A 27,707-nucleotide genomic window follows, 5' to 3' on the forward strand; every position below is an offset into this window, starting at 1 on the left:
AAAAAGGCCTTAAAATGCTTTACAGGCCTGTAAAAATGTTGAAAATTTTGAAGGCTCAAAAAAGGGGTTTACAGGCATCCTAGACCCCTTAAAGTCCAGAAAATGTTGGTGGACCAAAAACGGTGTCAGAGAGCTCTGAATGTCCCGAAAGTATTTGCAGCCTGAAAGGTGCATTAACCTGCATCCTAGATCACTGAAATTTCCCAAAATATTTTTGGCACAAAAATGCATCCTACACCCCTGAAATTTCAGATTATGTTAGCAGCCCAAAAAAGGCCTTAAAATGCATTATAGGCCTACAAAAATGTTGAAAACTTTGGAGGCCCAAAAAAGGGCTTTACAGGCATCCTAGACGCCCTAAAGTCCAGAAAATAGTTGTGGCCCAAAAACGGTGTCAGAGAGCTCTGAATGTCCCAACAACATTTGCAGCCTGAAAGGGGCATTAACCCGCATCCTAGACCACTGAAATTCCCCAAAATATTTGCGGCACGAAAAATGCATCCTACACCACTGAAAGTTCAGAATATGTTAGCAGACCAAAAAAGGAGTTAAAATGCATTATAGGCCAGCAAAAATTTTGAAAACTTTGGAGGCCCAAAAAAGGGGTTTACAGGCATCCTAGGACCCCCTAAAGTCCAGAAAATAGTTGTGGCCCAAAAACGGTGTCTGAGAGCTCTGAATGTCCCAACAACATGTGCAGCCTGAAAGGGGCATTAACCCGCATCCTAGACCACTGAAATTCCCCAAAATATTTGTGGCACGAAAAATGCATCCTACACCCCTGCAAGTTCAGAATATGTTAGCAGACCAAAAAAGGCCTTAAAATGCATCATAGGCCAGCAAAAATTTTGAAAACTTTGGAGGCCCAAAAAAGGGGTTTACAGGCATCCTAGACCCCCTAAAGTCCAGAAAATGTTGGTGGACCAAAAACGGTGTCAGAGAGCTCTGAATGTCCCAAAAACATGTGCAGCCTGAAAGGGGCATTATCCCGCATCCTAGACCCCTGAAATTTCCAAAAATATTTTTGGCACGAAAAATGCATCCTACACCCCTGAAAGTTCAGAATATGTTTGCAGCCCAAAAAAGGCCTTAAAATGCATAATAGGCCAGCAAAAATGTTGGAAACTTTGGAGGCCCAAAAAAGGGGTTTACAGGCATCCTAGACCCCCTAAAGTCCAGAAAATGTTGGTGGACCAAAAACAGTGTCAGAGAGCTCTGAATGTCCCAAAAACATGTGCAGCCTGAAAGGGGCATTAACCCACATCCTAGACCACTGAAATTCCCCAAAGTATTTTTGGCACGAAAAATGCATCCTACACCCCTAAAACTTCAGAATATGTTAGCATCCCAAAAAAGGCCTTAAAATGCATTATAGGCCAGCAAAAATGTTGAAAACTTTGGAGGACCAAAAAAGGGGTTTACAGGCATCCTAGACCCCCTAAAGTCCAGATAATGTTGGTGGACCAAAAACAGTGTCAGAGAGCTCTGAATGTCCCAAAAACATTTGCAGCCTGAAAGGGGCATTAACCCACATCCTAGACCACTGAAATTCCCCAAAATATTTGTGGCACGAAAAATGCATCCTACACCCCTGAAAGTTCAGAATATGTTAGCAACCCAAAAAGGCCTTAAAATGCTTTACAGGCCTGTAAAAATGTTGAAAATTTTGAAGGCTCAAAAAAGGGGTTTACAGGCATCCTAGACCCCTTAAAGTCCAGAAAATGTTGGTGGACCAAAAACGGTGTCAGAGAGCTCTGAATGTCCCGAAAGTATTTGCAGCCTGAAAGGTGCATTAACCTGCATCCTAGATCACTGAAATTTCCCAAAATATTTTTGGCACAAAAATGCATCCTACACCCCTGAAATTTCAGATTATGTTAGCAGCCCAAAAAAGGCCTTAAAATGCATTATAAGCCTACAAAAATGTTGAAAACTTTGGAGGCCCAAAAAAGGGCTTTACAGGCATCCTAGACGCCCTAAAGTCCAGAAAATAGTTGTGGCCCAAAAACGGTGTCAGAGAGCTCTGAATGTCCCAACAACATTTGCAGCCTGAAAGGGGCATTAACCCGCATCCTAGACCACTGAAATTCCCCAAAATATTTGCGGCACGAAAAATGCATCCTACACCACTGAAAGTTCAGAATATGTTAGCAGACCAAAAAAGGCCTTAAAATGCATTATAGGCCAGCAAAAATTTTGAAAACTTTGGAGGCCCAAAAAAGGGGTTTACAGGCATCCTAGACCCCCTAAAGTCCAGAAAATGTTGGTGGACCAAAAATAGTGTCAGAGAGCTCTGAATGTCGAAAAAACATTTGCAGCCTGAAAGGGGCATTAACCCGCATCCTAGACCACTGAAATTCCCAAAAATATTTGTGGCACGAAAAATGCATCCTACACCCCTGAAAGTTCAGAATATGTTAGCAGCCCAAAAAAGGCCTTAAAATGCATTATAGGCCAGCAAAAATGTTGAAAACTTTGGAGGCCCAAAAAAGGGGTTTACAGGCATCCTAGACCCCCTAAAGTCCAGAAAATGTTGGTGGACCAAAAACGGTGTCAGAGAGCTCTGAATGTCCCAAAAACATTTGCAGCCTGAAAGGGGCATTAACCCGCATCCTAGACCACTGAAATTCCCCAAAATATTTTTTGCACGAAAAATGCATCCTACACCCCTGAAAGTTCAGAAATGTTGGCAGCTCAAAAAAAGGCCTTAAAATGCTTTAGAGGCCTGCAAAAATGTTGAAAACTTTGGAGGCCCAAAAAAGGGGTTTAGAGGCGTCCTAGACCCCCTAAAGTCCAGAAAATGTTGGTGGACCAAAAACGGTGTCAGAGAGCTCTGAATGTCCTAAAAACATTTGCAGCCTGAAAGGGGCATTAACTCCCATCCTGGACAACTGAAATTCCCAAAAATATTTTTGGCATGAAAAATGCATCCTACACCCCTAAAAGTTCAGAATATGTTAGCAGCCCAAAAAAGGCCTTAAAATGCATTATAGGCCAGCAAAAATGTTGAAAACTTTGGAGGCCCGAAAAAGGGGTTTACAGGCATCCTAGACCCCCTAAAGTCCAGAAAATTTTGGTGGACCAAAAACGGTGTCAGAGAGCTCTGAATGTCCCAAAAACATTTTCAGCCTGAAAGGGGCATTAACCCGCATCCTAGACCACTGAAATTCCCCAAAATATTTTTTGCACGAAAAATGCATCCTACACCCCTGAAAGTTCAGAAATGTTGGCAGCTCAAAAAAAGGCCTTAAAATGCATTAGAGGCCTGCAAAAATGTTGAAAACTTTGGAGGCCCAAAAAAGGGGTTTAGAGGCGTCCTAGACCCCCTAAAGTCCAGAAAATGTTGGTGGACCAAAAACGGTGTCAGAGAGCTCTGAATGTCCTAAAAACATTTGCAGCCTGAAAGGGGCATTAACCCCCATCCTGGACCACTGAAATTCCCAAAAATATTTTTGGCATGAAAAATACATCCTACACCCGTGAAAGTTCAGAAAATTGTGGCAGCCCAAAAAAGGCCTTAAAATGCATTATAGGCCAGCAAAAATGTTGAAAACTTTGGAGGCCCAAAAAAGGGGTTTACAGGCATCCTAGACCCCCTAAAGTCCAGAAAATGTTGGTGGACCAAAAACGGTGTCAGAGAGCTCTGAATGTCCCAAAAACATGTGCAGCCTGAAAGGGGCATTATCCCGCATCCTAGACCCCTGAAATTTCCAAAAATATTTTTGGCACGAAAAATGCATCCTACACCCCTGAAAGTTCAGAATATGTTAGCAGCCCAAAAAAGGCCTTAAAATGCATAATAGGCCAGCAAAAATGTTGGAAACTTTGGAGGCCCAAAAAAGGGGTTTACAGGCATCCTAGATCCCCTAAAGTCCAGAAAATGTTGGTGGACCAAAAACGGTGTCAGAGAGCTCTGAATGTCCCAAAAACATGTGCAGCCTGAAAGGGGCATTAACCCACATCCTAGACCACTGAAATTCCCCAAAATATTTTTGGCACGAAAAATGCATCCTACACCCCTAAAAGTTCAGAATATGTTAGCATCCCAAAAAAGTCCTTAAAATGCATTATAGGCCAGCAAAAATGTTGAAAACTTTGGAGGCCCAAAAAAGGGGTTTACAGGCATCCTAGACCCCCTAAAGTCCAGAAAATGTTGGTGGACCAAAAACAGTGTCAGAGAGCTCTGAATGTCGAAAAAACATTTGCAGCCTGAAAGGGGCATTAACCCGCATCCTAGACCACTGAAATTCCCAAAAATATTTGTGGCACGAAAAATGCATCCTACACCCCTGAAAGTTCAGAATATGTTAGCAACCCAAAAAGGCCTTAAAATGCTTTACAGGCCTGTAAAAATGTTGAAAATTTTGAAGGCTCAAAAAAGGGGTTTACAGGCATCCTAGACCCCTTAAAGTCCAGAAAATGTTGGTGGACCAAAAACGGTGTCAGAGAGCTCTGAATGTCCCGAAAGTATTTGCAGCCTGAAAGGTGCATTAACCTGCATCCTAGATCACTGAAATTTCCCAAAATATTTTTGGCACAAAAATGCATCCTACACCCCTGAAATTTCAGATTATGTTAGCAGCCCAAAAAAGGCCTTAAAATGCATTACAGGCCTACAAAAATGTTGAAAACTTTGGAGGCCCAAAAAAGGGCTTTACAGGCATCCTAGACGCCCTAAAGTCCAGAAAATAGTTGTGGCCCAAAAACGGTGTCAGAGAGCTCTGAATGTCCCAACAACATTTGCAGCCTGAAAGGGGCATTAACCCGCATCCTAGACCACTGAAATTCCCCAAAATATTTGCGGCACGAAAAATGCATCCTACACCACTGAAAGTTCAGAATATGTTAGCAGACCAAAAAAGGAGTTAAAATGCACTATAGGCCAGCAAAAATTTTGAAAACTTTGGAGGCCCAAAAAGGGGGTTTACAGGCATCCTAGGACCCCCTAAAGTCCAGAAAATAGTTGTGGCCCAAAAACGGTGTCTGAGAGCTCTGAATGTCCCAACAACATGTGCAGCCTGAAAGGGGCATTAACCCGCATCCTAGACCACTGAAATTCCCCAAAATATTTGTGGCACGAAAAATGCATCCTACACCCCTGAAAGTTCAGAATATGTTAGCAGACCAAAAAAGGCCTTAACATGCATTATAGGCCAGCAAAAAATTTGAAAACTTTGGAGGCCCAAAAAAGGGGTTTACAGGCATCCTAGACCCCCTAAAGTCCAGAAAATGTTGGTGGACCAAAAACAGTGTCAGAGAGCTCTGAATGTCGAAAAAACATTTGCAGCCTGAAAGGGGCATTAACCCGCATCCTAGACCACTGAAATTCCCAAAAATATTTGTGGCACGAAAAATGCATCCTACACCCCTGAAAGTTCAGAATATGTTAGCAGCCCAAAAAAGGCCTTAAAATGCATTATAGGCCAGCAAAAATGTTGAAAACTTTGGAGGCCCAAAAAAGGGGTTTACAGGCATCCTAGACCCCCTAAAGTCCAGAAAATGTTGGTGGACCAAAAACGGTGTCAGAGAGCTCTGAATGTCCCAAAAACATTTGCAGCCTGAAAGGGGCATTAACCCGCATCCTAGACCACTGAAATTCCCCAAAATATTTTTTGCACGAAAAATGCATCCTACACCCCTGAAAGTTCAGAAATGTTGGCAGCTCAAAAAAAGGCCTTAAAATGCATTAGAGGCCTGCAAAAATGTTGAAAACTTTGGAGGCCCAAAAAAGGGGTTTAGAGGCGTCCTAGACCCCCTAAAGTCCAGAAAATGTTGGTGGACCAAAAACGGTGTCAGAGAGCTCTGAATGTCCTAAAAACATTTGCAGCCTGAAAGGGGCATTAACCCCCATCCTGGACCACTGAAATTCCCAAAAATATTTTTGGCACGAAAAATACATCCTACACCCGTGAAAGTTCAGAAAATTGTGGCAGCCCAAAAAAGGCCTTAAAATGCATTATAGGCCTGCAAAAATGTTGAAAACTTTGGAGGCCCAAAAAAGGGGTTTAGAGGCGTCCTAGACCCCCTAAAGTCCAGAAAATGTTGGTGGACCAAAAACGGTGTCAGAGAGCTCTGAATGTCCCAAAAACATGTGCAGCCTGAAAGGGGCATTAACCCACATCCTAGACCACTGAAATTCCCCAAAATATTTTTGGCACGAAAAATGCATCCTACACCCCTAAAAGTTCAGAATATGTTAGCATCCCAAAAAAGGCCTTAAAATGCATTATAGGCCAGCAAAAATGTTGAAAACTTTGGAGGACCAAAAAAGGGGTTTACAGGCATCCTAGACCCCCTAAAGTCCAGATAATGTTGGTGGACCAAAAACAGTGTCAGAGAGCTCTGAATGTCCCAAAAACATTTGCAGCCTGAAAGGGGCATTAACCCACATCCTAGACCACTGAAATTCCCCAAAATATTTGTGGCACGAAAAATGCATCCTATACCCCTGAAAGTTCAGAATATGTTAGCAGCCCGAAAAAGGCCTTAAAATGCATTATAGGCCAGCAAAAATGTTGAAAACTTTGGAGGCCCAAAAAAGGGGTTTACAGGCATCCTAGACCCCTTAAAGTCCAGAAAATGTTGGTGGACCAAAAACGGTGTCAGAGAGCTCTGAATGTCCCGAAAGTATTTGCAGCCTGAAAGGTGCATTAACCTGCATCCTAGATCACTGAAATTTCCCACAATATTTTTGGCACAAAAATGCATCCTACACCCCTGAAATTTCAGATTATGTTAGCAGCCCAAAAAAGGCCTTAAAATGCATTATAGGCCTACAAAAATGTTGAAAACTTTGGAGGCCCAAAAAAGGGCTTTACAGGCATCCTAGACCCCCTAAAGTCCAGAAAATAGTTGTGGCCCAAAAACGGTGTCAGAGAGCTCTGAATGTCCCAACAACATTTGCAGCCTGAAAGGGGCATTAACCCGCATCCTAGACCACTGAAATTCCCCAAAATATTTGCGGCACGAAAAATGCATCCTACACCACTGAAAGTTCAGAATATGTTAGCAGACCAAAAAAGGAGTTAAAATGCATTATAGGCCAGCAAAAATTTTGAAAACTTTGGAGGCCCAAAAAAGGGGTTTACAGGCATCCTAGACCCCCTAAAGTCCAGAAAATAGTTGTGGCCCAAAAACGGTGTCTGAGAGCTCTGAATGTCCCAACAACATGTGCAGCCTGAAAGGGGCATTAACCCGCATCCTAGACCACTGAAATTCCCCAAAATATTTGTGGCACGAAAAATGCATCCTACACCCCTGAAAGTTCAGAATATGTTAGCAGACCAAAAAAGGCCTTAAAATGCATTATAGGCCAGCAAAAATGTTGAAAACTTTGGAGGCCCAAAAAAGGGGTTTACAGGCATCCTAGACCCCCTAAAGTCCAGAAAATGTTGGTGGACCAAAAACAGTGTCAGAGAGCTCTGAATGTCGAAAAAACATTTGCAGCCTGAAAGGGGCATTAACCCGCATCCTAGACCACTGAAATTCCCAAAAATATTTGTGGCACGAAAAATGCATCCTACACCCCTGAAAGTTCAGAATATGTTAGCAGCCCAAAAAAGGCCTTAAAATGCATTATAGGCCAACAAAAATGTTGAAAACTTTGGAGGCCCAAAAAAGGGGTTTACAGGCATCCTAGACCCCCTAAAGTCCAGAAAATGTTGGTGGACCAAAAACGGTGTCAGAGAGCTCTGAATGTCCCAAAAACATTTGCAGCCTGAAAGGGGCATTAACCCGCATCCTAGACCACTGAAATTCCCCAAAATATTTTTTGCACGAAAAATGCATCCTACACCCCTGAAAGTTCAGAAATGTTGGCAGCTCAAAAAAAGGCCTTAAAATGCTTTAGAGGCCTGCAAAAATGTTGAAAACTTTGGAGGCCCAAAAAAGGGGTTTAGAGGCGTCCTAGACCCCCTAAAGTCCAGAAAATGTTGGTGGACCAAAAACGGTGTCAGAGAGCTCTGAATGTCCTAAAAACATTTGCAGCCTGAAAGGGGCATTAACTCCCATCCTGGACAACTGAAATTCCCAAAATATTTTTTGCACGAAAAATGCATCCTACACCCCTGAAAGTTCAGAAATGTTGGCAGCTCAAAAAAAGGCCTTAAAATGCATTAGAGGCCTGCAAAAATGTTGAAAACTTTGGAGGCCCAAAAAAGGGGTTTAGAGGCGTCCTAGACCCCCTAAAGTCCAGAAAATGTTGGTGGACCAAAAACGGTGTCAGAGAGCTCTGAATGTCCTAAAAACATTTGCAGCCTGAAAGGGGCATTAACCCCCATCCTGGACCACTGAAATTCCCAAAAATATTTTTGGCATGAAAAATACATCCTACACCCGTGAAAGTTCAGAAAATTGTGGCAGCCCAAAAAAGGCCTTAAAATGCATTATAGGCCAGCAAAAATGTTGAAATCTTTGGAGGCCTAGAAAAGGAGTTTACAGGCATCCTAGACCCCCTAAAGTCCAGAAAATGTTGGTGGACCAAAAACGGTGTCAGAGAGCTCTGAATGTCCCAATAACATTTGCAGCCTGAAAGGGGCATTAACCCGCATCCTAGACCACTGAAATTCCCCAAAATATTTTTTCCAGGAAAAATGCATCCTACACCCCTGAAAGTTCAGAAATGTTGGCAGCTCAAAAAAAGGCCTTAAAATGCATTAGAGGCCTGCAAAAATGTTGAAAACTTTGGAGGCCCGAAAAAGGGGTTTAGAGGCGTCCTAGACCCCCTAAAGTCCAGAAAATGTTGGTGGACCAAAAACGGTGTCAGAGAGCTCTGAATGTCCTAAAAACATTTGCAGCCTGAAAGGGGCATTAACCCCCATCCTGGACCACTGAAATTCACAAAAATATTTTAGGCATGAAAAATACATCCTACACCCGTGAAAGTTCAGAAAATTGTGGCAGCCCAAAAAAGGCCTTAAAATGCATTATAGGCCAGCAAAAATGTTGAAAACTTTGGAGGCCCAAAAAAGGGGTTTACAGGCATCCTAGACCCCCTAAAGTCCAGAAAATGTTGGTGGACCAAAAACGGTGTCAGAGAGCTCTGAATGTCCCAAAAACATGTGCAGCCTGAAAGGGGCATTATCCCGCATCCTAGACCCCTGAAATTTCCAAAAATATTTTTGGCACGAAAAATGCATCCTACACCCCTGAAAGTTCAGAATATGTTAGCAGCCCAAAAAAGACCTTAAAATGCATAATAGGCCAGCAAAAATGTTGGAAACTTTGGAGGCCCAAAAAAGGGGTTTACAGGCATCCTAGACCCCCTAAAGTCCAGAAAATGTTGGTGGACCAAAAACGGTGTCAGAGAGCTCTGAATGTCCCAAAAACATGTGCAGCCTGAAAGGGGCATTAACCCACATCCTAGACCACTGAAATTCCCCAAAATATTTTTGGCACGAAAAATGCATCCTACACCCCTAAAAGTTCAGAATATGTTAGCATCCCAAAAAAGGCCTTAAAATGCATTATAGGCCAGCAAAAATGTTGAAAACTTTGGAGGACCAAAAAAGGGGTTTACAGGCATCCTAGACCCCCTAAAGTCCAGATAATGTTGGTGGACCAAAAACAGTGTCAGAGAGCTCTGAATGTCCCAAAAACATTTGCAGCCTGAAAGGGGCATTAACCCACATCCTAGACCACTGAAATTCCCCAAAATATTTGTGGCACGAAAAATGCATCCTACACCCCTGAAAGTTCAGAATATGTTAGCAACCCAAAAAGGCCTTAAAATGCTTTACAGGCCTGTAAAAATGTTGAAAATTTTGAAGGCTCAAAAAAGGGGTTTACAGGCATCCTAGACCCCTTAAAGTCCAGAAAATGTTGGTGGACCAAAAACGGTGTCAGAGAGCTCTGAATGTCCCGAAAGTATTTGCAGCCTGAAAGGTGCATTAACCTGCATCCTAGATCACTGAAATTTCCCAAAATATTTTTGGCACAAAAATGCATCCTACACCCCTGAAATTTCAGATTATGTTAGCAGCCCAAAAAAGGCCTTAAAATGCATTATAGGCCTACAAAAATGTTGAAAACTTTGGAGGCCCAAAAAAGGGCTTTACAGGCATCCTAGACGCCCTAAAGTCCAGAAAATAGTTGTGGCCCAAAAACGGTGTCAGAGAGCTCTGAATGTCCCAACAACATTTGCAGCCTGAAAGGGGCATTAACCCGCATACTAGACCACTGAAATTCCCCAAAATATTTGCGGCACGAAAAATGCATCCTACACCACTGAAAGTTCAGAATATGTTAGCAGACCAAAAAAGGAGTTAAAATGCATTATAGGCCAGCAAAAATTTTGAAAACTTTGGAGGCCCAAAAAAGGGGTTTACAGGCATCCTAGACCCCCTAAAGTCCAGAAAATGTTGGTGGACCAAAAACAGTGTCAGAGAGCTCTGAATGTCGAAAAAACATTTGCAGCCTGAAAGGGGCATTAACCCGCATCCTAGACCACTGAAATTCCCAAAAATATTTGTGGCACGAAAAATGCATCCTACACCCCTGAAAGTTCAGAATATGTTAGCAGCCCAAAAAAGGCCTTAAAATGCATTATAGGCCAGCAAAAATGTTGAAAACTTTGGAGGCCCAAAAAAGGGGTTTACAGGCATCCTAGACCCCCTAAAGTCCAGAAAATGTTGGTGGACCAAAAACGGTGTCAGAGATCTCTGAATGTCCCAAAAACATTTGCTGCCTGAAAGGGGCATTAACCCGCATCCTAGACCACTGAAATTCCCCAAAATATTTTTTGCACGAAAAATGCATCCTACACCCCTGAAAGTTCAGAAATGTTGGCAGCTCAAAAAAAGGCCTTAAAATGCTTTAGAGGCCTGCAAAAATGTTGAAAACTTTGGAGGCCCAAAAAAGGGGTTTAGAGGCGTCCTAGACCCCCTAAAGTCCAGAAAATGTTGGTGGACCAAAAACGGTGTCAGAGAGCTCTGAATGTCCCGAAAGTATTTGCAGCCTGAAAGGTGCATTAACCTGCATCCTAGATCACTGAAATTTCCCACAATATTTTTGGCACAAAAATGCATCCTACACCCCTGAAATTTCAGATTATGTTAGCAGCCCAAAAAAGGCCTTAAAATGCATTATAGGCCTACAAAAATGTTGAAAACTTTGGAGGCCCAAAAAAGGGCTTTACAGGCATCCTAGACCCCCTAAAGTCCAGAAAATAGTTGTGGCCCAAAAACGGTGTCAGAGAGCTCTGAATGTCCCAACAACATTTGCAGCCTGAAAGGGGCATTAACCCGCATCCTAGACCACTGAAATTCCCCAAAATATTTGCGGCACGAAAAATGCATCCTACACCACTGAAAGTTCAGAATATGTTAGCAGACCAAAAAAGGAGTTAAAATGCATTATAGGCCAGCAAAAATTTTGAAAACTTTGGAGGCCCAAAAAAGGGGTTTACAGGCATCCTAGACCCCCTAAAGTCCAGAAAATAGTTGTGGCCCAAAAACGGTGTCTGAGAGCTCTGAATGTCCCAACAACATGTGCAGCCTGAAAGGGGCATTAACCCGCATCCTAGACCACTGAAATTCTCCAAAATATTTGTGGCACGAAAAATGCATCCTACACCCCTGAAAGTTCAGAATATGTTAGCAGACCAAAAAAGGCCTTAAAATGCATTATAGGCCAGCAAAAATGTTGAAAACTTTGGAGGCCCAAAAAAGGGGTTTACAGGCATCCTAGACCCCCTAAAGTCCAGAAAATGTTGGTGGACCAAAAACAGTGTCAGAGAGCTCTGAATGTCGAAAAAACATTTGCAGCCTGAAAGGGGCATTAACCCGCATCCTAGACCACTGAAATTCCCAAAAATATTTGTGGCACGAAAAATGCATCCTACACCCCTGAAAGTTCAGAATATGTTAGCAGCCCAAAAAAGGCCTTAAAATGCATTATAGGCCTGCAAAAATGTTGAAAACTTTGGAGGCCCAAAAAAGGGGTTTACAGGCATCCTAGACCCCCTAAAGTCCAGAAAATAGTTGTGGCCCAAAAACTGTGTCAGAGAGCTCTGAATGTCCCAACAACATTTGCAGCCTGAAAGGGGCATTAACCCGCATCCTAGACCACTGAAATTCCCCAAAATATTTGTGGCACGAAAAATGCATCCTACACCCCTGAAAGTTCAGAATATGTTAGCAGACCAAAAAAGGCCTTAAAATGCATCATAGGCCAGCAAAAATTTTGAAAACTTTGGAGGCCCAAAAAAGGGGTTTACAGGCATCCTAGACCCCCTAAAGTCCAGAAAATGTTGGTGGACCAAAAACGGTGTCAGAGAGCTCTGAATGTCCCAAAAACATGTGCAGCCTGAAAGGGGCATTAACCCGCATCCTAGACCACTGAAATTCCCCAAAATATTTTTGGCACGAAAAATGCATCCTACACCCCTGAAAGTTCAGAATATGTTAGCAACCCAAAAAGGCCTTAAAATGCTTTACAGGCCTGTAAAAATGTTGAAAATTTTGAAGGCTCAAAAAAGGGGTTTACAGGCATCCTAGACCCCTTAAAGTCCAGAAAATGTTGGTGGACCAAAAACGGTGTCAGAGAGCTCTGAATGTCCCGAAAGTATTTGCAGCCTGAAAGGTGCATTAACCTGCATCCTAGATCACTGAAATTTCCCAAAATATTTTTGGCACAAAAATGCATCCTACACCCCTGAAATTTCAGATTATGTTAGCAGCCCAAAAAAGGCCTTAAAATGCATTATAGGCCTACAAAAATGTTGAAAACTTTGGAGGCCCAAAAAAGGGCTTTACAGGCATCCTAGACGCCCTAAAGTCCAGAAAATAGTTGTGGCCCAAAAACGGTGTCAGAGAGCTCTGAATGTCCCAACAACATTTGCAGCCTGAAAGGGGCATTAACCCGCATCCTAGACCACTGAAATTCCCCAAAATATTTGCGGCACGAAAAATGCATCCTACACCACTGAAAGTTCAGAATATGTTAGCAGACCAAAAAAGGAGTTAAAATGCATTATAGGCCAGCAAAAATTTTGAAAACTTTGGAGGCCCAAAAAAGGGGTTTACAGGCATCCTAGGACCCCCTAAAGTCCAGAAAATAGTTGTGGCCCAAAAACGGTGTCTGAGAGCTCTGAATGTCCCAACAACATGTGCAGCCTGAAAGGGGCATTAACCCGCATCCTAGACCACTGAAATTCCCCAAAATATTTGTGGCACGAAAAATGCATCCTACACCCCTGCAAGTTCAGAATATGTTAGCAGACCAAAAAAGGCCTTAAAATGCATCATAGGCCAGCAAAAATTTTGAAAACTTTGGAGGCCCAAAAAAGGGGTTTACAGGCATCCTAGACCCCCTAAAGTCCAGAAAATGTTGGTGGACCAAAAACGGTGTCAGAGAGCTCTGAATGTCCCAAAAACATGTGCAGCCTGAAAGGGGCATTATCCCGCATCCTAGACCCCTGAAATTTCCAAAAATATTTTTGGCATGAAAAATGCATCCTACACCCCTGAAAGTTCAGAATATGTTTGCAGCCCAAAAAAGGCCTTAAAATGCATAATAGGCCAGCAAAAATGTTGGAAACTTTGGAGGCCCAAAAAAGGGGTTTACAGGCATCCTAGACCCCCTAAAGTCCAGAAAATGTTGGTGGACCAAAAACAGTGTCAGAGAGCTCTGAATGTCCCAAAAACATGTGCAGCCTGAAAGGGGCATTAACCCACATCCTAGACCACTGAAATTCCCCAAAGTATTTTTGGCACGAAAAATGCATCCTACACCCCTAAAAGTTCAGAATATGTTAGCATCCCAAAAAAGGCCTTAAAATGCATTATAGGCCAGCAAAAATGTTGAAAACTTTGGAGGACCAAAAAAGGGGTTTACAGGCATCCTAGACCCCCTAAAGTCCAGATAATGTTGGTGGACCAAAAACAGTGTCAGAGAGCTCTGAATGTCCCAAAAACATTTGCAGCCTGAAAGGGGCATTAACCCACATCCTAGACCACTGAAATTCCCCAAAATATTTGTGGCACGAAAAATGCATCCTACACCCCTGAAAGTTCAGAATATGTTAGCAACCCAAAAAGGCCTTAAAATGCTTTACAGGCCTGTAAAAATGTTGAAAATTTTGAAGGCTCAAAAAAGGGGTTTACAGGCATCCTAGACCCCTTAAAGTCCAGAAAATGTTGGTGGACCAAAAACGGTGTCAGAGAGCTCTGAATGTCCCGAAAGTATTTGCAGCCTGAAAGGTGCATTAACCTGCATCCTAGATCACTGAAATTTCCCAAAATATTTTTGGCACAAAAATGCATCCTACACCCCTGAAATTTCAGATTATGTTAGCAGCCCAAAAAAGGCCTTAAAATGCATTATAAGCCTACAAAAATGTTGAAAACTTTGGAGGCCCAAAAAAGGGCTTTACAGGCATCCTAGACGCCCTAAAGTCCAGAAAATAGTTGTGGCCCAAAAACGGTGTCAGAGAGCTCTGAATGTCCCAACAACATTTGCAGCCTGAAAGGGGCATTAACCCGCATCCTAGACCACTGAAATTCCCCAAAATATTTGCGGCACGAAAAATGCATCCTACACCACTGAAAGTTCAGAATATGTTAGCAGACCAAAAAAGGCCTTAAAATGCATTATAGGCCAGCAAAAATTTTGAAAACTTTGGAGGCCCAAAAAAGGGGTTTACAGGCATCCTAGACCCCCTAAAGTCCAGAAAATGTTGGTGGACCAAAAATAGTGTCAGAGAGCTCTGAATGTCGAAAAAACATTTGCAGCCTGAAAGGGGCATTAACCCGCATCCTAGACCACTGAAATTCCCAAAAATATTTGTGGCACGAAAAATGCATCCTACACCCCTGAAAGTTCAGAATATGTTAGCAGCCCAAAAAAGGCCTTAAAATGCATTATAGGCCAGCAAAAATGTTGAAAACTTTGGAGGCCCAAAAAAGGGGTTTACAGGCATCCTAGACCCCCTAAAGTCCAGAAAATGTTGGTGGACCAAAAACGGTGTCAGAGAGCTCTGAATGTCCCAAAAACATTTGCAGCCTGAAAGGGGCATTAACCCGCATCCTAGACCACTGAAATTCCCCAAAATATTTTTTGCACGAAAAATGCATCCTACACCCCTGAAAGTTCAGAAATGTTGGCAGCTCAAAAAAAGGCCTTAAAATGCTTTAGAGGCCTGCAAAAATGTTGAAAACTTTGGAGGCCCAAAAAAGGGGTTTAGAGGCGTCCTAGACCCCCTAAAGTCCAGAAAATGTTGGTGGACCAAAAACGGTGTCAGAGAGCTCTGAATGTCCTAAAAACATTTGCAGCCTGAAAGGGGCATTAACTCCCATCCTGGACAACTGAAATTCCCAAAAATATTTTTGGCATGAAAAATGCATCCTACACCCCTAAAAGTTCAGAATATGTTAGCAGCCCAAAAAAGGCCTTAAAATGCATTATAGGCCAGCAAAAATGTTGAAAACTTTGGAGGCCCGAAAAAGGGGTTTACAGGCATCCTAGACCCCCTAAAGTCCAGAAAATGTTGGTGGACCAAAAACGGTGTCAGAGAGCTCTGAATGTCCCAAAAACATTTTCAGCCTGAAAGGGGCATTAACCCGCATCCTAGACCACTGAAATTCCCCAAAATATTTTTTGCACGAAAAATGCATCCTACACCCCTGAAAGTTCAGAAATGTTGGCAGCTCAAAAAAAGGCCTTAAAATGCATTAGAGGCCTGCAAAAATGTTGAAAACTTTGGAGGCCCAAAAAAGGGGTTTAGAGGCGTCCTAGACCCCCTAAAGTCCAGAAAATGTTGGTGGACCAAAAACGGTGTCAGAGAGCTCTGAATGTCCTAAAAACATTTGCAGCCTGAAAGGGGCATTAACCCCCATCCTGGACCACTGAAATTCCCAAAAATATTTTTGGCATGAAAAATACATCCTACACCCGTGAAAGTTCAGAAAATTGTGGCAGCCCAAAAAAGGCCTTAAAATGCATTATAGGCCAGCAAAAATGTTGAAAACTTTGGAGGCCCAAAAAAGGGGTTTACAGGCATCCTAGACCCCCTAAAGTCCAGAAAATGTTGGTGGACCAAAAAAGGTGTCAGAGAGCTCTGAATGTCCCAAAAACATGTGCAGCCTGAAAGGGGCATTATCCCGCATCCTAGACCCCTGAAATTTCCAAAAATATTTTTGGCACGAAAAATGCATCCTACACCCCTGAAAGTTCAGAATATGTTAGCAGCCCAAAAAAGGCCTTAAAATGCATAATAGGCCAGCAAAAATGTTGGAAACTTTGGAGGCCCAAAAAAGGGGTTTACAGGCATCCTAGATCCCCTAAAGTCCAGAAAATGTTGGTGGACCAAAAACGGTGTCAGAGAGCTCTGAATGTCCCAAAAACATGTGCAGCCTGAAAGGGGCATTAACCCACATCCTAGACCACTGAAATTCCCCAAAATATTTTTGGCACGAAAAATGCATCCTACACCCCTAAAAGTTCAGAATATGTTAGCATCCCAAAAAAGTCCTTAAAATGCATTATAGGCCAGCAAAAATGTTGAAAACTTTGGAGGACCAAAAAAGGGGTTTACAGGCATCCTAGACCCCCTAAAGTCCAGATAATGTTGGTGGACCAAAAACAGTGTCAGAGAGCTCTGAATGTCCCAAAAACATTTGCAGCCTGAAAGGGGCATTAACCCACATCCTAGACCACTGAAATTCCCCAAAATATTTGTGGCACGAAAAATGCATCCTACACCCCTGAAAGTTCAGAATATGTTAGCAACCCAAAAAGGCCTTAAAATGCTTTACAGGCCTGTAAAAATGTTGAAAATTTTGAAGGCTCAAAAAAGGGGTTTACAGGCATCCTAGACCCCTTAAAGTCCAGAAAATGTTGGTGGACCAAAAACGGTGTCAGAGAGCTCTGAATGTCCCGAAAGTATTTGCAGCCTGAAAGGTGCATTAACCTGCATCCTAGATCACTGAAATTTCCCAAAATATTTTTGGCACAAAAATGCATCCTACACCCCTGAAATTTCAGATTATGTTAGCAGCCCAAAAAAGGCCTTAAAATGCATTACAGGCCTACAAAAATGTTGAAAACTTTGGAGGCCCAAAAAAGGGCTTTACAGGCATCCTAGACGCCCTAAAGTCCAGAAAATAGTTGTGGCCCAAAAACGGTGTCAGAGAGCTCTGAATGTCCCAACAACATTTGCAGCCTGAAAGGGGCATTAACCCGCATCCTAGACCACTGAAATTCCCCAAAATATTTGCGGCACGAAAAATGCATCCTACACCACTGAAAGTTCAGAATATGTTAGCAGACCAAAAAAGGAGTTAAAATGCACTATAGGCCAGCAAAAATTTTGAAAACTTTGGAGGCCCAAAAAGGGGGTTTACAGGCATCCTAGGACCCCCTAAAGTCCAGAAAATAGTTGTGGCCCAAAAACGGTGTCTGAGAGCTCTGAATGTCCCAACAACATGTGCAGCCTGAAAGGGGCATTAACCCGCATCCTAGACCACTGAAATTCCCCAAAATATTTGTGGCACGAAAAATGCATTCTACACCCCTGAAAGTTCAGAATATGTTAGCAGACCAAAAAAGGCCTTAACATGCATTATAGGCCAGCAAAAAATTTGAAAACTTTGGAGGCCCAAAAAAGGGGTTTACAGGCATCCTAGACCCCCTAAAGTCCAGAAAATGTTGGTGGACCAAAAACAGTGTCAGAGAGCTCTGAATGTCGAAAAAACATTTGCAGCCTGAAAGGGTGCATTAACCCGCATCCTAGACCACTGAAATTCCCAAAAATATTTGTGGCACGAAAAATGCATCCTACACCCCTGAAAGTTCAGAATATGTTAGCAGCCCAAAAAAGGCCTTAAAATGCATTATAGGCCAGCAAAAATGTTGAAAACTTTGGAGGCCCAAAAAAGGGGTTTACAGGCATCCTAGACCCCCTAAAGTCCAGAAAATGTTGGTGGACCAAAAACGGTGTCAGAGAGCTCTGAATGTCCCAAAAACATTTGCAGCCTGAAAGGGGCATTAACCCGCATCCTAGACCACTGAAATTCCCCAAAATATTTTTTGCACGAAAAATGCATCCTACACCCCTGAAAGTTCAGAAATGTTGGCAGCTCAAAAAAAGGCCTTAAAATGCATTAGAGGCCTGCAAAAATGTTGAAAACTTTGGAGGCCCAAAAAAGGGGTTTAGAGGCGTCCTAGACCCCCTAAAGTCCAGAAAATGTTGGTGGACCAAAAACGGTGTCAGAGAGCTCTGAATGTCCTAAAAACATTTGCAGCCTGAAAGGGGCATTAACCCCCATCCTGGACCACTGAAATTCCCAAAAATATTTTTGGCATGAAAAATACATCCTACAGCCGTGAAAGTTCAGAAAATTGTGGCAGCCCAAAAAAGGCCTTAAAATGCATTATAGGCCAGCAAAAATGTTGAAAACTTTGGAGGCCCAAAAAAGGGGTTTACAGGCATCCCAGACCCCCTAAAGTCCAGAAAATGTTGGTGGACCAAAAACGGTGTCAGAGAGCTCTGAATGTCCCAAAAACATTTGCAGCCTGAAAGGGGCATTAACCCGCATCCTAGACCACTGAAATTCCCCAAAATATTTTTTCCAGGAAAAATGCATCCTACACCCCTGAAAGTTCAGAAATGTTGGCAGCTCAAAAAAAGGCCTTAAAATGCATTAGAGGCCTGCAAAAATGTTGAAAACTTTGGAGGCCCAAAAAAGGGGTTTAGAGGCGTCCTAGACCCCCTAAAGTCCAGAAAATGTTGGTGGACCAAAAACGGTGTCAGAGAGCTCTGAATGTCCTAAAAACATTTGCAGCCTGAAAGGGGCATTAACCCCCATCCTGGACCACTGAAATTCCCAAAAATATTTTTGGCATGAAAAATGCATCCTACACCCGTGAAAGTTCAGAAAATTGTGGCAGCCCAAAAAAGGCCTTAAAATGCATTATAGGCCAGCAAAAATGTTGAAAACTTTGGAGGCCCAAAAAAGGGGTTTACAGGCATCCTAGACCCCCTAAAGTCCAGAAAATGTTGGTGGACCAAAAACGGTGTCAGAGAGTTCTGAATGTCCCAAAAACATGTGCAGCCTGAAAGGGGCATTAACCCACATCCTAGACCACTGAAATCCCCCAAAATATTTTTGGCACGAAAAATGCATCCTACACCCCTAAAAGTTCAGAATATGTTAACAGCCCAAAAAAGGCCTTAAAATGCATTATAGGCCAGCAAAAATGTTGAAAACTTTGGAGGCCCAAAAAAGGGGTTTACAGGCATCCTGGACCCCCTAAAGTTCAGAAAATAGTTGTGGCCCAAAAACGGTGTCAGAGAGCTCTGAATGTCCCAACAACATTTGCAGCCTGAAAGGGGCATTAACCCGCATCCTAGACCACTGAAATTCCCCAAAATATTTTCCCCACGAAAAATGCATCCTACACCCCTGAAAGTTCAGAATATGTTAGCAGCCCAAAAAGGCCTTAAAATGCATTACAGGCCTGTAAAAATGTTGAAAACTTTGGAGGCCCAAAAAAGGGGTTTACAGGCATCCTAGACCCCCTAAAGTTCAGAAAATAGTTGTGGCCCAAAAACGGTATCAGAGAGCTCTGAATGTCCCAACAACATTTGCAGCCTGAAAGGGGCATTAACCCGCATCCTAGACCAACAGAATTCCCAAAAATATTTGTGGCACGAAAAATGCATCCTACACCCCTGAAAGTTCAGAATATGTTAGCAGCCCAAAAAAGGCCTTAAAATGCATTATAGGCCTGCAAAAATGTTGAAAACTTTGGAGGCCCAAAAAAGGGGTTTACAGGCATCCTAGACCCCCTAAAGTCCAGAAAATAGTTGTGGCCCAAAAACTGTGTCAGAGAGCTCTGAATGTCCCAACAACATTTGCAGCCTGAAAGGGGCATTAACCCGCATCCTAGACCACTGAAATTCCCCAAAATATTTGTGGCACGAAAAATGCATCCTACACCCCTGAAAGTTCAGAATATGTTAGCAGACCAAAAAAGGCCTTAAAATGCATCATAGGCCAGCAAAAATTTTGAAAACTTTGGAGGCCCAAAAAAGGGGTTTACAGGCATCCTAGACCCCCTAAAGTCCAGAAAATGTTGGTGGACCAAAAACGGTGTCAGAGAGCTCTGAATGTCCCAAAAACATGTGCAGCCTGAAAGGGGCATTATCCCGCATCCTAGACCCCTGAAATTTCCAAAAATATTTTTGGCACGAAAAATGCATCCTACACCCCTGAAAGTTCAGAATATGTTAGCAGCCCAAAAAAGGCCTTAAAATGCATAATAGGCCAGCAAAAATGTTGGAAACTTTGGAGGCCCAAAAAAGGGGTTTACAGGCATCCTAGACCCCCTAAAGTCCAGAAAATGTTGGTGGACCAAAAACGGTGTCAGAGATCTCTGAATGTCCCAAAAACATTTGCTGCCTGAAAGGGGCATTAACCCGCATCCTAGACCACTGAAATTCCCCAAAATATTTTTTGCACGAAAAATGCATCCTACACCCCTGAAAGTTCAGAAATGTTGGCAGCTCAAAAAAAGGCCTTAAAATGCTTTAGAGGCCTGCAAAAATGTTGAAAACTTTGGAGGCCCAAAAAAGGGGTTTAGAGGCGTCCTAGACCCCCTAAAGTCCAGAAAATGTTGGTGGACCAAAAACGGTGTCAGAGAGCTCTGAATGTCCCGAAAGTATTTGCAGCCTGAAAGGTGCATTAACCTGCATCCTAGATCACTGAAATTTCCCACAATATTTTTGGCACAAAAATGCATCCTACACCCCTGAAATTTCAGATTATGTTAGCAGCCCAAAAAAGGCCTTAAAATGCATTATAGGCCTACAAAAATGTTGAAAACTTTGGAGGCCCAAAAAAGGGCTTTACAGGCATCCTAGACCCCCTAAAGTCCAGAAAATAGTTGTGGCCCAAAAACGGTGTCAGAGAGCTCTGAATGTCCCAACAACATTTGCAGCCTGAAAGGGGCATTAACCCGCATCCTAGACCACTGAAATTCCCCAAAATATTTGCGGCACGAAAAATGCATCCTACACCACTGAAAGTTCAGAATATGTTAGCAGACCAAAAAAGGAGTTAAAATGCATTATAGGCCAGCAAAAATTTTGAAAACTTTGGAGGCCCAAAAAAGGGGTTTACAGGCATCCTAGACCCCCTAAAGTCCAGAAAATAGTTGTGGCCCAAAAACGGTGTCTGAGAGCTCTGAATGTCCCAACAACATGTGCAGCCTGAAAGGGGCATTAACCCGCATCCTAGACCACTGAAATTCTCCAAAATATTTGTGGCACGAAAAATGCATCCTACACCCCTGAAAGTTCAGAATATGTTAGCAGACCAAAAAAGGCCTTAAAATGCATTATAGGCCAGCAAAAATGTTGAAAACTTTGGAGGCCCAAAAAAGGGGTTTACAGGCATCCTAGACCCCCTAAAGTCCAGAAAATGTTGGTGGACCAAAAACAGTGTCAGAGAGCTCTGAATGTCGAAAAAACATTTGCAGCCTGAAAGGGGCATTAACCCGCATCCTAGACCACTGAAATTCCCAAAAATATTTGTGGCACGAAAAATGCATCCTACACCCCTGAAAGTTCAGAATATGTTAGCAGCCCAAAAAAGGCCTTAAAATGCATTATAGGCCTGCAAAAATGTTGAAAACTTTGGAGGCCCAAAAAAGGGGTTTACAGGCATCCTAGACCCCCTAAAGTCCAGAAAATAGTTGTGGCCCAAAAACTGTGTCAGAGAGCTCTGAATGTCCCAACAACATTTGCAGCCTGAAAGGGGCATTAACCCGCATCCTAGACCACTGAAATTCCCCAAAATATTTGTGGCACGAAAAATGCATCCTACACCCCTGAAAGTTCAGAATATGTTAGCAGACCAAAAAAGGCCTTAAAATGCATCATAGGCCAGCAAAAATTTTGAAAACTTTGGAGGCCCAAAAAAGGGGTTTACAGGCATCCTAGACCCCCTAAAGTCCAGAAAATGTTGGTGGACCAAAAACGGTGTCAGAGAGCTCTGAATGTCCCAAAAACATGTGCAGCCTGAAAGGGGCATTAACCCGCATCCTAGACCACTGAAATTCCCCAAAATATTTTTGGCACGAAAAATGCATCCTACACCCCTGAAAGTTCAGAATATGTTAGCAACCCAAAAAGGCCTTAAAATGCTTTACAGGCCTGTAAAAATGTTGAAAATTTTGAAGGCTCAAAAAAGGGGTTTACAGGCATCCTAGACCCCTTAAAGTCCAGAAAATGTTGGTGGACCAAAAACGGTGTCAGAGAGCTCTGAATGTCCCGAAAGTATTTGCAGCCTGAAAGGTGCATTAACCTGCATCCTAGATCACTGAAATTTCCCAAAATATTTTTGGCACAAAAATGCATCCTACACCCCTGAAATTTCAGATTATGTTAGCAGCCCAAAAAAGGCCTTAAAATGCATTATAGGCCTACAAAAATGTTGAAAACTTTGGAGGCCCAAAAAAGGGCTTTACAGGCATCCTAGACGCCCTAAAGTCCAGAAAATAGTTGTGGCCCAAAAACGGTGTCAGAGAGCTCTGAATGTCCCAACAACATTTGCAGCCTGAAAGGGGCATTAACCCGCATCCTAGACCACTGAAATTCCCCAAAATATTTGCGGCACGAAAAATGCATCCTACACCACTGAAAGTTCAGAATATGTTAGCAGACCAAAAAAGGAGTTAAAATGCATTATAGGCCAGCAAAAATTTTGAAAACTTTGGAGGCCCAAAAAAGGGGTTTACAGGCATCCTAGGACCCCCTAAAGTCCAGAAAATAGTTGTGGCCCAAAAACGGTGTCTGAGAGCTCTGAATGTCCCAACAACATGTGCAGCCTGAAAGGGGCATTAACCCGCATCCTAGACCACTGAAATTCCCCAAAATATTTGTGGCACGAAAAATGCATCCTACACCCCTGCAAGTTCAGAATATGTTAGCAGACCAAAAAAGGCCTTAAAATGCATCATAGGCCAGCAAAAATTTTGAAAACTTTGGAGGCCCAAAAAAGGGGTTTACAGGCATCCTAGACCCCCTAAAGTCCAGAAAATGTTGGTGGACCAAAAACGGTGTCAGAGAGCTCTGAATGTCCCAAAAACATGTGCAGCCTGAAAGGGGCATTATCCCGCATCCTAGACCCCTGAAATTTCCAAAAATATTTTTGGCATGAAAAATGCATCCTACACCCCTGAAAGTTCAGAATATGTTTGCAGCCCAAAAAAGGCCTTAAAATGCATAATAGGCCAGCAAAAATGTTGGAAACTTTGGAGGCCCAAAAAAGGGGTTTACAGGCATCCTAGACCCCCTAAAGTCCAGAAAATGTTGGTGGACCAAAAACAGTGTCAGAGAGCTCTGAATGTCCCAAAAACATGTGCAGCCTGAAAGGGGCATTAACCCACATCCTAGACCACTGAAATTCCCCAAAGTATTTTTGGCACGAAAAATGCATCCTACACCCCTAAAAGTTCAGAATATGTTAGCATCCCAAAAAAGGCCTTAAAATGCATTATAGGCCAGCAAAAATGTTGAAAACTTTGGAGGACCAAAAAAGGGGTTTACAGGCATCCTAGACCCCCTAAAGTCCAGATAATGTTGGTGGACCAAAAACAGTGTCAGAGAGCTCTGAATGTCCCAAAAACATTTGCAGCCTGAAAGGGGCATTAACCCACATCCTAGACCACTGAAATTCCCCAAAATATTTGTGGCACGAAAAATGCATCCTACACCCCTGAAAGTTCAGAATATGTTAGCAACCCAAAAAGGCCTTAAAATGCTTTACAGGCCTGTAAAAATGTTGAAAATTTTGAAGGCTCAAAAAAGGGGTTTACAGGCATCCTAGACCCCTTAAAGTCCAGAAAATGTTGGTGGACCAAAAACGGTGTCAGAGAGCTCTGAATGTCCCGAAAGTATTTGCAGCCTGAAAGGTGCATTAACCTGCATCCTAGATCACTGAAATTTCCCAAAATATTTTTGGCACAAAAATGCATCCTACACCCCTGAAATTTCAGATTATGTTAGCAGCCCAAAAAAGGCCTTAAAATGCATTATAAGCCTACAAAAATGTTGAAAACTTTGGAGGCCCAAAAAAGGGCTTTACAGGCATCCTAGACGCCCTAAAGTCCAGAAAATAGTTGTGGCCCAAAAACGGTGTCAGAGAGCTCTGAATGTCCCAACAACATTTGCAGCCTGAAAGGGGCATTAACCCGCATCCTAGACCACTGAAATTCCCCAAAATATTTGCGGCACGAAAAATGCATCCTACACCACTGAAAGTTCAGAATATGTTAGCAGACCAAAAAAGGCCTTAAAATGCATTATAGGCCAGCAAAAATTTTGAAAACTTTGGAGGCCCAAAAAAGGGGTTTACAGGCATCCTAGACCCCCTAAAGTCCAGAAAATGTTGGTGGACCAAAAATAGTGTCAGAGAGCTCTGAATGTCGAAAAAACATTTGCAGCCTGAAAGGGGCATTAACCCGCATCCTAGACCACTGAAATTCCCAAAAATATTTGTGGCACGAAAAATGCATCCTACACCCCTGAAAGTTCAGAATATGTTAGCAGCCCAAAAAAGGCCTTAAAATGCATTATAGGCCAGCAAAAATGTTGAAAACTTTGGAGGCCCAAAAAAGGGGTTTACAGGCATCCTAGACCCCCTAAAGTCCAGAAAATGTTGGTGGACCAAAAACGGTGTCAGAGAGCTCTGAATGTCCCAAAAACATTTGCAGCCTGAAAGGGGCATTAACCCGCATCCTAGACCACTGAAATTCCCCAAAATATTTTTTGCACGAAAAATGCATCCTACACCCCTGAAAGTTCAGAAATGTTGGCAGCTCAAAAAAAGGCCTTAAAATGCTTTAGAGGCCTGCAAAAATGTTGAAAACTTTGGAGGCCCAAAAAAGGGGTTTAGAGGCGTCCTAGACCCCCTAAAGTCCAGAAAATGTTGGTGGACCAAAAACGGTGTCAGAGAGCTCTGAATGTCCTAAAAACATTTGCAGCCTGAAAGGGGCATTAACTCCCATCCTGGACAACTGAAATTCCCAAAAATATTTTTGGCATGAAAAATGCATCCTACACCCCTAAAAGTTCAGAATATGTTAGCAGCCCAAAAAAGGCCTTAAAATGCATTATAGGCCAGCAAAAATGTTGAAAACTTTGGAGGCCCGAAAAAGGGGTTTACAGGCATCCTAGACCCCCTAAAGTCCAGAAAATGTTGGTGGACCAAAAACGGTGTCAGAGAGCTCTGAATGTCCCAAAAACATTTTCAGCCTGAAAGGGGCATTAACCCGCATCCTAGACCACTGAAATTCCCCAAAATATTTTTTGCACGAAAAATGCATCCTACACCCCTGAAAGTTCAGAAATGTTGGCAGCTCAAAAAAAGGCCTTAAAATGCATTAGAGGCCTGCAAAAATGTTGAAAACTTTGGAGGCCCAAAAAAGGGGTTTAGAGGCGTCCTAGACCCCCTAAAGTCCAGAAAATGTTGGTGGACCAAAAACGGTGTCAGAGAGCTCTGAATGTCCTAAAAACATTTGCAGCCTGAAAGGGGCATTAACCCCCATCCTGGACCACTGAAATTCCCAAAAATATTTTTGGCATGAAAAATACATCCTACACCCGTGAAAGTTCAGAAAATTGTGGCAGCCCAAAAAAGGCCTTAAAATGCATTATAGGCCAGCAAAAATGTTGAAAACTTTGGAGGCCCAAAAAAGGGGTTTACAGGCATCCTAGACCCCCTAAAGTCCAGAAAATGTTGGTGGACCAAAAAAGGTGTCAGAGAGCTCTGAATGTCCCAAAAACATGTGCAGCCTGAAAGGGGCATTATCCCGCATCCTAGACCCCTGAAATTTCCAAAAATATTTTTGGCACGAAAAATGCATCCTACACCCCTGAAAGTTCAGAATATGTTAGCAGCCCAAAAAAGGCCTTAAAATGCATAATAGGCCAGCAAAAATGTTGGAAACTTTGGAGGCCCAAAAAAGGGGTTTACAGGCATCCTAGATCCCCTAAAGTCCAGAAAATGTTGGTGGACCAAAAACGGTGTCAGAGAGCTCTGAATGTCCCAAAAACATGTGCAGCCTGAAAGGGGCATTAACCCACATCCTAGACCACTGAAATTCCCCAAAATATTTTTGGCACGAAAAATGCATCCTACACCCCTAAAAGTTCAGAATATGTTAGCATCCCAAAAAAGTCCTTAAAATGCATTATAGGCCAGCAAAAATGTTGAAAACTTTGGAGGACCAAAAAAGGGGTTTACAGGCATCCTAGACCCCCTAAAGTCCAGATAATGTTGGTGGACCAAAAACAGTGTCAGAGAGCTCTGAATGTCCCAAAAACATTTGCAGCCTGAAAGGGGCATTAACCCACATCCTAGACCACTGAAATTCCCCAAAATATTTGTGGCACGAAAAATGCATCCTACACCCCTGAAAGTTCAGAATATGTTAGCAACCCAAAAAGGCCTTAAAATGCTTTACAGGCCTGTAAAAATGTTGAAAATTTTGAAGGCTCAAAAAAGGGGTTTACAGGCATCCTAGACCCCTTAAAGTCCAGAAAATGTTGGTGGACCAAAAACGGTGTCAGAGAGCTCTGAATGTCCCGAAAGTATTTGCAGCCTGAAAGGTGCATTAACCTGCATCCTAGATCACTGAAATTTCCCAAAATATTTTTGGCACAAAAATGCATCCTACACCCCTGAAATTTCAGATTATGTTAGCAGCCCAAAAAAGGCCTTAAAATGCATTACAGGCCTACAAAAATGTTGAAAACTTTGGAGGCCCAAAAAAGGGCTTTACAGGCATCCTAGACGCCCTAAAGTCCAGAAAATAGTTGTGGCCCAAAAACGGTGTCAGAGAGCTCTGAATGTCCCAACAACATTTGCAGCCTGAAAGGGGCATTAACCCGCATCCTAGACCACTGAAATTCCCCAAAATATTTGCGGCACGAAAAATGCATCCTACACCACTGAAAGTTCAGAATATGTTAGCAGACCAAAAAAGGAGTTAAAATGCACTATAGGCCAGCAAAAATTTTGAAAACTTTGGAGGCCCAAAAAGGGGGTTTACAGGCATCCTAGGACCCCCTAAAGTCCAGAAAATAGTTGTGGCCCAAAAACGGTGTCTGAGAGCTCTGAATGTCCCAACAACATGTGCAGCCTGAAAGGGGCATTAACCCGCATCCTAGACCACTGAAATTCCCCAAAATATTTGTGGCACGAAAAATGCATTCTACACCCCTGAAAGTTCAGAATATGTTAGCAGACCAAAAAAGGCCTTAACATGCATTATAGGCCAGCAAAAAATTTGAAAACTTTGGAGGCCCAAAAAAGGGGTTTACAGGCATCCTAGACCCCCTAAAGTCCAGAAAATGTTGGTGGACCAAAAACAGTGTCAGAGAGCTCTGAATGTCGAAAAAACATTTGCAGCCTGAAAGGGTGCATTAACCCGCATCCTAGACCACTGAAATTCCCAAAAATATTTGTGGCACGAAAAATGCATCCTACACCCCTGAAAGTTCAGAATATGTTAGCAGCCCAAAAAAGGCCTTAAAATGCATTATAGGCCAGCAAAAATGTTGAAAACTTTGGAGGCCCAAAAAAGGGGTTTACAGGCATCCTAGACCCCCTAAAGTCCAGAAAATGTTGGTGGACCAAAAACGGTGTCAGAGAGCTCTGAATGTCCCAAAAACATTTGCAGCCTGAAAGGGGCATTAACCCGCA

Source organism: Ambystoma mexicanum, chromosome 3p (assembly GCF_040938575.1).
Source record: "Ambystoma mexicanum isolate Mex_15411 chromosome 3p, UKY_AmexF1_1, whole genome shotgun sequence".
Classification (NCBI taxonomy): Eukaryota; Metazoa; Chordata; class Amphibia; order Caudata; family Ambystomatidae; genus Ambystoma; species Ambystoma mexicanum.